The 9,764-nt window shown below is 45.3% G+C and overlaps 1 long non-coding RNA gene across 1 annotated transcript; it reads right to left on the bottom strand.

The window, feature by feature from the left end:
• Positions 1-3,155: 3,155 nt before the first annotated feature.
• Positions 3,156-4,011, bottom strand: LOC122464238. Its single transcript, XR_006288180.1, has 2 exons — positions 3,475-4,011; positions 3,156-3,284 (listed from the first exon to the last, which is right to left on the bottom strand). It is a non-coding gene; the product is annotated as an uncharacterized LOC122464238 (long non-coding RNA).
• Between the last annotated feature and the right edge of the window lie 5,753 nt (positions 4,012-9,764).

Genomic DNA, 9,764 nt, shown 5'->3' with positions numbered 1-9,764 from the left:
CTGAAGAGTGACCATACTGGTCCCAAGACAGTTCCAAGTGATTTATTTGGTGATCTGTTTAGCCTGTGGTTTCTAGCATATTAGAGTTGAGCCTTGAGTTAGGCTTCACGTGGCCTGCTAGGAAACGGACAACTACACAACACCTAAATTAGTAGGAGGTTATATAAGGGTGCATCTCTTTGGCAGGGGGATCATTCTTCAGGATAGGTTGTAGATCCTTGATGATGTGCTGGAGAGGTTTTAGTTGCGCATCATCAAGGATCTACAACCTATCCCTCACTCTCACAGATCTTGGGAGACAGGCCAGTCCTCACTTACAGACAGCCCCCCAGCCTGAAGCAAATACTCACCAGCAACTACACACCACACAACACAAACACTAACCCAGGAACCTATCCCTGCAACAAACCTCGTTGCCAACTCTGTCCACATATCTATTCAAGGGACACCATGATAGGACCTAACCACATCAGCCACACCATCAGGGGCTCGTTCACCTGCACATCTACCAATGTGATATACACCATTATGTGCCTGCAATGCCCCTCTGCTATGTACATTGGCCAGATCGGACAGTCTCTATGCAAAAGAATAAATGGACACAAATCAGATGTCAAGAATAACATTAAAAAACCAGTCGGAGAACACTTCAACCTTCCTGGACACTCATTAATAGACAAAAGTAGCAATTCTTCAACAAAAAAACTTCAAAAACAAACTCCAACAAGAAACTGTAGAACTGGAATTAATTTACAAACTGGACACCATCAAATTAGGCCTGAATAAAGACTGGGAGTGGATGGGTCATTACACAAACTAAGAACTAAATTTCCCCATGCTAATTTCCCCCCTACTGTTACTCACACCTTCTTGTCAACTGTTTGAAATGGGCTACCCTGATTACCACTACAAAAGTGATTTTTCCTCCTGCTGATAATAGCCCACTTTAATTGAATTGTCTTGTTAGAATTGGTAGGGCAACCCCCATCTTTTCATGGACTATATATATATATCTTCCTACTGTATTTTCCACTCCATGTATCTGATGAAGTTGGTTTTAGCCCATGAAAGCTTATGCCCAAATTAATTTGTTATTCTCTCAGGTGCCACAAGGACTCCTTGTTGTTTTTGCTGATACAGACTAACACGGCTACCACTCTGAAACCTGTTGAAGAGTTGTGCACCATCTAACTCAAAGCATTTAGGAAGGAAAAAGTACACCATAAATAAAAAGAGAGAAGACAAAAGACCTATAACAAATGCACAAATCACTGAGAGAGACCAACATGTACTTAAAAGGCACAAAGAACAGAAACAATGTGTACTGTATACAAAATGGACAAACAGGCAAGACACCTCTGCCCACTTAAAGAAGACTCTAGTTCTAGAACAAAACTTAGGGCTTGGCTACACTTGCGAGTTAGAGTGCATTAAAGCAGCCCTGGGTGCCCTAGCTCACGACCCATCCACCCTGGCAAGGCACGTAGAGCACTCTGACTCCATGGCTAGAGCGCTCCTGGTACTCCACCTGGGCAAGAAGATTAATGCTTCTTGCACCTTGGCTGAAATGCCTGGGCGTCAGTGTGAACGAGGTGTTGCATTACCGTGCTCTGATCAGCCTCCAGAAACGTCCCATAATCCTCTTAAGTCAAGTGGCCACTCTTCTCATTGTTTTGAATTCGCTCTAGGAATGCGGATATGCCCTTTGAAAGCTCCATTTCTAACAGCCGGCTGCTTATCTGCTCAGAGACAAAGCAACCATTAGTGTGGAATGTTGAGTGTGAGAGAGAGAGGTGGGGGAGAAGGAGGTCTGCTGCTGTCCGAACTTATAAGACAGCATGCTGACATGCTCTCAGCCCCCACCAAAACCCACTCTCTCCCCCCCCACACATATACACAACACATCCCCGTCACACTCCACGCCCCCCCCCCATTTGAAAAGCACGTTGCAGCCACTTGCATGCTGGGATAGCTACCGCAATGCACTGCTCTCTGTGGCCTTTGCAAGAGCTGCTAATGTGGCAACGCCAGTGCGCTTGTAGCTGTCAGCGTGAACACACTGCAGTGCTTTCCCTACTGCGCTCGCTGAAGGCTGGTTTAACTCAAAGCGCTCTACGTCTGCAAGTGTAGCCATGCCCTTTATCTCAAGAGAGGAAATCACTATGGTAGGGACTTGAGAAGCTACGCTCAACCTTGTTCGGGTAATAGAAGAATTTGTTCCTATCAAAAAATCTGGTAGCAATTACCGTGCTGCACTGCGTGGGAGCGAGTCTGGCAGGAAAGCTACGCGCTGTGAAGCACATGGGGACCATTTTGGAGGAGTGAAAGGAGGCCTCCAGCTTCATCCCCTAGTGCCCAGGGGGAAAGGGGCAGGACACGGACTCTGCCCCAAGGGCCAGCAGAGAACCCTGCGCTTCACTGAACGCGGGAAGCGCTGGTAACAAAAGGCTCAGCCAGGCATTTTCCCAGCCGACGCCAGGGAGCCCAAGTGCAGGTGGCAACCCTGGTGAGACGACACAAATAGTAACTCTCCCCTTTTGCATCTAGGTGCACTTTTCTGTGCAGCAAAAGTGACCATCTTGGCTACTTCTCGGGACTTGCTACCACCTGGGCCAGGTTCCAAATCAGGAGGGATGGGGTTTTTGGTTGAAAACACTCACGATTTGCTTTCTCCTTGCTAATGTGCCAAATTGATTTATTGGATGATTGAGGCGTGCTGCTTCATTTTGTGTGTGAGTATGTGAAAAGGGAGGTAAGGTTTGGGGGTCCGGAGCATGCCCATGAGCCCAAGGTGATTCCAGAGTGGTCCCTTTGATTTTTTTCACTGGCTTCCTCCTTGCTTATTTCCAATGCCTTTGCTGCCCATGCATCTGTCACTGAGCCAGGGATGGTTGCGAATCAGGAGGGATGGGGTTTTTGGTCGAAAACACTCACGATTTGCTTCCTCCTTGCTGCTTTTATAATTTGCATTATACACATGGACACAAATACCGAGAATAATTTTTTTCAAATACAAAACTATTATTATAATCTGGTATATAAATTAACACATTTATTTTGGTTGCATTATGTTTTGAACAAGAGGCATTTAAACACAATGGTTTGTTGTTGTTGTTTTGTTGTTTTTTATTTGTTTTGTTTTGTTGTTGTTTTTCTGGTAAAGAAGGGAACTATGCACATTTTTTGCAGTTGTACTCTTTCTTCTCATCAGTCAGGTAGTCTTGATTGGTTCCTTCTGGAATGCAGGGCATATGTGCCCACCTCTTGCAAGAATCACACTGGACCTTTGATATGTAACAACTGAGAAAATAAAATCACAGAAGTTATAAGGTTACACATACTTTGCATTCACTCATGCTATTCCTTCCACATGTCAGCATGATAAAAATGTTTACTGATGTGGAATTTTTACAAGAATCATGATCCTTAGGCAGTTTATGGCATTTATTTCCCATACAATTCTATGCTTCTTACCATCGTGCAATCCTCACTTTCCTTTTCACAGTTGACAAGGCTGCGGTAGATGCAGGAGTCCTCCACGCTTTCTGAAAAATAAATATAGCGCGATGAAATGATGAATACATTACGACCAACACTGAAAATGCAAATCTTGATTTATTAATTAATGTCAATATTTTAATCCAGTCACTTGTTTGAACATACCTTTTTCTTTTTTGGGAGTCATATTTTCTCAAATTTTTACTTTACTGCACCTATATAAAAATACCAATTTCATTCAACTGGTCGATCAATAGCAACCATTCACCCCATTCAAATTTTTGTGTACTTAAAGATATTATTGATTCATAGTCACCGTTACAGAACCAAACCTGTGAGATATCCCACTTTAGGGGTATTAAGATAACTGTCTGCTACGTGACATAATTCCACTCTTCCTGTTGTCTTCACATCTGCCTAATGAGTCCACAGTACATGGTAGAAAGTAATTACCTGACTCCTTCATTAGAAGAATTGCTATATGTCTTCTAAACGCAGTATTAGCCTCTTGTGTTGTTTGTGCTGCAAATACGTTTCTGCAAACTAACAACACTGATATTTAGAATAAACATCATAATTACCATAGGTGAGAGTGGCCTGGTCCAGCATACCGGTAAGAACCGGCCACCGGTACCGGCCCGTACACGGCTGATGTTACACTTCCGCTGTGGCAGTGCTTTATGCTTTAACGTCGCTGCCCCCTTTATCCCATTCCCCCGCCCCGCCCCCCCACATCAGCGGCCCTGCCATAGGGTCCGGCAACGCTGTTGCATGCTGCTAGCAGGGCTGCTGACAGTTGGGGAGCAAAAGGGGCCCTGTGTTCCGGCAATTTACAAGGGCCTGGTGCTCCTGGCCACTGCAGCAGCAGCTGTCAGGAAGGGCTGTCTGATGGAATCTGGCCCCCCCAGCACCGCACCTTCCGCCAGAGACCCCATCCCTTCTGGGGGCCACAAGCCCACCCTACACACCTTGGCAAGGACGCCGGTGCAGTGCCCACTGGTAATCTCTGGCATTTACTTTCACCCTGGATAATTACACATACATAACAAATGATAATGGCAATTTGGTGTTCAATACCTTTAAGATGAGTGGTCTGCAGTTGTGGCCATCACTTTGTCTGGGATGCTGAACAATTTTACTATTCCAATCAGATGAGGATTTTCTAGTTAATCATTTGATGAAGTTTCTGAAATTTTTAGAGAGTACATTAGCGGACTGCGTAAATGAGCTTTTCTTTCCTTTTTTTTTCCCCCTCCGGTTTTTGGACATAGATACAAATCAGTTCTCTCTCTTTTTAATTAATGATTGAAATGACTTATTGCTCACATATATACACACTTGCTTTCATATTATTGTCTCACTCTTACACAATGTATCACCTGATTTGCCATGCCCCATGTTGATAATAACACATTCTCAATCAGGCAACATGCTACTGTTTCGTGTCCACATTCTGTGAAGTCGTTCCCCAGAGTCAAATCGCACAAGTTCACTCAAAGTCCATTACTAAGCATATTTAGTACAAGCACATGTTGTTTCAATTTTTATTTGTAGCTAACAGGAAGATATTCGTCTCACTATTGTTATATTCCCTTTAAAAAAATTTTCAGCGGAACAGTTCATGTCCACTGTAAAAGTAAGTATCTAATAAATCACCTCCAATTCCTCAGGCATGTTCTTTCATATCTCATCTCATCACACAAGGGGTCAATTATTAACAATTCGTTTTTTTTTTCATCGAGGCTATCTGTAAGTGTAAATACATTCACCAATTATATTGGTAGTGTCATTCTTTCAAAAATTTTATACTGATTTATCAAAAATTATGCAATTAGCATATTCTCGTTTGTAATGTCCCAGTAACACACAAGAGGAAAGCATATTGTGAAATCATTGATCAGTTCAATACAGAATGTATTCTTCCAAGTTACACTAACAACGTAACTTGACAGTAGCATTTTATTTTTATCGTTCACATTCCACTTTCCTTTGCATGCACTGAACTCACTGAAAACCCGCAACACGGGAAATTATATCACTGCTAGCTATAAATGTTACAAATCGCTTATTTAATACCACATTTATTGCCCATAATCCAGAAGTACAATACAAAACATCTTACCGCAAGAACTCAATGACCTGGTATGTGGTAAGGAAGCAATAATATATCATTTTGAAGTAATTCACTCTGTATTTATTTAAAAAGAAATTAGAAATGCAATTATAATTTCCAGTGAAGCAAACCATGAAATGTACATTATACTGAAATTCCCAATTTCATTACATGTATTACTATTAGAGTACTGCTCCACATTAAACATAGCATGTTGTGGCGGTTCAATGATGAGACAGAACACAGATTTATTCAAGCAAGCAAGCTGGTCAGCTGAAATGGGCTGCTGCCTGTCAGCTTTCCACCTTCTCCTTTATTATATTTCTCCCCCCTGCACATTACCTACTTTCACCGCAAAGGAATGCATGACATTGATTAATATTCTTGTTTTTCAGCTTCTATCTACTACATTCTTAATTCTCAGGCCTTAAGGCCAAGCCAAGGAAGCTTCCCACGATTACTGTCCTTTAATCAAGTTCCCACCTTTAATCAAGTTCCCAGGGTTCATATCTGGTCCTCGTCCTTGGACGGAGCAATGTGTTGCTCCTCACAACGGTCAGGGTGTGCCCTGACTGTTTGCAGGTGGATGGACCAAACATGGGCCCTTCATCTCCCCCTTTTTGTTTAATTATACTCGGCCCTCTCATGGGAGCCGTCAATTTGCTTTTGCGAGCAATTTAACTCCCAAACAGACAAGGACATAACTCGGGGAACTTGCCAGGGCGAATCTCTACAAAGCCTTAGCAAAGAGGGAATACATTGTACACAGCAGCAGCAAAAATTAAGCCCAATGATTATAAACACAGCATAACCGAAAAATTGTCGCAGCCAGCCTAGAGATGGCTTGTACTAGTGCAGTTAACCACACGCGCACAGGTGACATCATTGGCCCCGGCCGGGTACGGTGTGTGGAGGGATATAGCCGTGTGAGGCAAGATTTAGTAGGCCGGGCCCCAATTAGCCATGCCAGAGTACTGGGAAGAGAGATTCGCGTAAGCAGCGAGCATCGTCTCATTCCCTATCTCCTCAGGGTGATGACATACTGGAATAAGGCATGTACCTAACAATTCTCCGGCTTCTACAGAATTAGACAAGCAAAAGTGGGTAACATTTGCTATTGAAGCCAATCTTTCCCATATGTTATATGTCATTCGGGCCCGTAACGGGGGATGCACTTCCGAGCCAACCCCTACAGGAAATAGCAGGCACAAAAAGCATACAATCAGTACAGAGTTAGCAGTGATTTGGGCGAGAATCGCCACAAACAAAGTCTCAGGAGTCTGGCTGTTGGTTTGCTGCCAGTCTTCGTTGAGCCGCCGCGACCAATGCTTTTACTGCTCCCCATGTCACGGGCTGGCTTGGGGCGCTACGCCTCCTCCGTTTCCGTCCTGCCGTTGTCGACCCGGGAGGCACTGCGTTCTCCTCCAAGGTCAGCTGAAACTCCGGTATGGGGTTCGGCAGCCCCTGGCGCCATGCCATGCTGTTTCAGTGCCGGTCGCACACACCGGGCTGGAACCCACAACGGTCCTGCAGGGAGAGACACCGCAGCATATCCCCGACCCCAAGTGATTAGAGGTACTGGGCCCAGCCACTGCGGATCAGGCAGCTGACGGTAAAAGACACGCGGTCTTTCCAGTACCTCAGATTTGTGAAAATGCCGATCCGCGGGGGTCTGCTGATCTGCGTTCAGCGTTAAATTGTTTAAAGTAAACAAAAGGATATGCATTTGTTGTTGAATGTCTCCTAAGGTTCGGAGACGCAGCTCCCCTTGTTTTAATTGTTTATCAAGCAAGGTTTTGAGCGTGCGATTGGCACGTTCAACAATGGCTTGGCCCGTGGAATTATAAGGGATCCCGTGTTTAAGACGGACGTCCCATCGGGCACAAAAGGTGGAGAGGGCTGTGGAGCAGTAGGCTGGGGCATTATCTGTTTTAATCTGGCTTGGGTGACCCATAACAGAAAAACAGGCTAGCAAATGGTGAATCACTTTGGCAGTGGCTTCCCCACGCTGTGGGGTTGCCCAGAGAAATCCTGAATAAGTGTCAACAGAAACATGTAAAAAGGAATAGGGGCGGAATTGTGGCACGTGAGTGACATCCATTTGCCACAGCTGATTCGCTGCGGTACCTCTGGGGTTAACGGCATAAGAAAAGGTAGGGGCAGCAGCGGCACAGTGGGGGCAGGAACGAACAATGGAACGTGCATGATCAGTAGGAATGTGAAACTGCCGGGCCAAAACTGAGGCAGACTGATGAAAAAAGGCATGGCTTTCAATGGGGTCAGAAAAAAGGGAATTTACCTGACCACGTAGCGCGCGATCGGCGCGCGCATTGCCCTCAGTGAGTGACCCAGGCAAAGGGGTATGACTGCGAATGTGAGCAACAAAATAAGGAAAATTACGAGTGGAGATAAGATATTGCAAAGACAAAAATAAGCGAAGGAGGTCCGCATCGACCTGAGGGGTAATGAGGGTAAGGGGTAAATGATCAATCACTTGATAAACATAATGGGTGTCCACAATTAAATTAAAGGGGCAATCAACAAAAAGTTGAAAGGCCAAAATAACAGCAGCCAGTTCCGAGCGCTGCGCGGAACGCTGAGGCAGTGTAAAACGAGAATGCCAGCGAGGGGGGTCACCGGACTGATAGGTGACAACACCTCGATGTGAAGAGCCATCAGTAAAAAGAGTAACAGCAGAAACAATGGGTTGAGAGTGGCTAAGACGATGAACAATTAGAGGCACCTTTTGGGTAATTACCAACCGAGGATCTTTTGGGGGGTTATAAGAAATTTCTCCCACATAATCACAAAGAGCAACCTGCCAAGCCAAAGAGGTGTGGCACAAGGAATCAAATTCACTACGGGACAAGGGGAACACAATATCAACTAAATCAGTGCCAGTGAGTTGCACTGCACGGTGGCGGGCTTTACGAACAAGATCAGACAGGGCATCTAGATAGGGGTAAATATTCCGAGGAGGAGTGGAGGAGAGGTACAGCCACTCTATGATAGAGACGGCTGCATTCGTACGGGGTACAAACAGAGCCGCAGTGGGCGTATGAGGGGTGGCAAGAAGAATCAACCGTAGGGGACGGACCTCAGGGGGTCTGTCCACAAACTGCTGACTCAATGCTGCATTAATTTGTCGAATGCAGGCAATGTGCTCTTCAGTGATGGCAATAACTGCACCCGGTGCCCGGGCTCCACGTAGGAGCTCGAACAACGGCTGCAGCATTGAGGTGGGGAGACGAAAATAGGGCCGAATCCAATTTAAATGACCCAAAATCTGTTGTAATTTAACAAGGGTTAGGGGTTGAGGTAGAGTTAGTGCCGGACGAACCGGAGCAGCATAGGTTTGTAAAACCTTATGGCCGAGGTAGTGGTAGGGATAAGAGCGTTGGATTTTTTCTGGTGCCACCAACAGGCCATTTTGGCCGAGAATTTGAGACAAAGAGTCAATCTGTTGTTCCGTGACCTGGGGACCACTAAGCAAAATGTCATCCATATAATGGTAGACCTTTAGCGTAGGGTACCGGGCACGAAAAGGGGCGAGGGCCCGATCCACAAAAAGCTGACACAAGGTTGGACTATTTTGCATTCCCTGGGGTAAGACCTTCCACTGATACCTTTGAGAGGGTTGCTGATTATTATATTGTGGCACCGTAAACGCGAATTTTTCGCGATCTTGTGGGCAAAGGGGAATGGTAAAAAAACAATCTTTTAAATCTAACACACAAAGCTGATCGGTTTGAGGAATTAAATTTGGATTTGGCAAGCCAAACTGCAAGGGGCCCATAGGTTGGATGCGTTTATTTATTTCCCTTAAATCATGTAACAGCCGCCAAGCACCAGATTTTTTCTTAATAACGAACACCGGGGTGTTCCAGGGACTAGTAGAGCACTCCAAGCGCTGTGCCTGCAAATGCTGCTGCACAAGCGAATGAAGCGCTTTCAGTTTTTCTAGAGGGAGGGGCCACTGGTCAATCCAGACGGGCTCTAAGGATTGCCATACCAAGGGTAATGCGGAGGGCAATGTGGGTGAGGGAGGGTTTTGAGCCATCAGATATTAATATCGAGGGTGGTGTCCAGCTTTGTAAGTAAATCACGGCCCCAAATATTGAGGTGGACAGGGAGCACAAAAGGGCGGATAGTA

Source organism: Chelonia mydas, chromosome 2 (assembly GCF_015237465.2).
Source record: "Chelonia mydas isolate rCheMyd1 chromosome 2, rCheMyd1.pri.v2, whole genome shotgun sequence".
NCBI lineage: Eukaryota > Metazoa > Chordata > Testudines > Cheloniidae > Chelonia > Chelonia mydas.
Note: the sequence above shows the minus strand (reverse complement) of the source record. Positions and strands in the feature narration are given on the sequence as shown.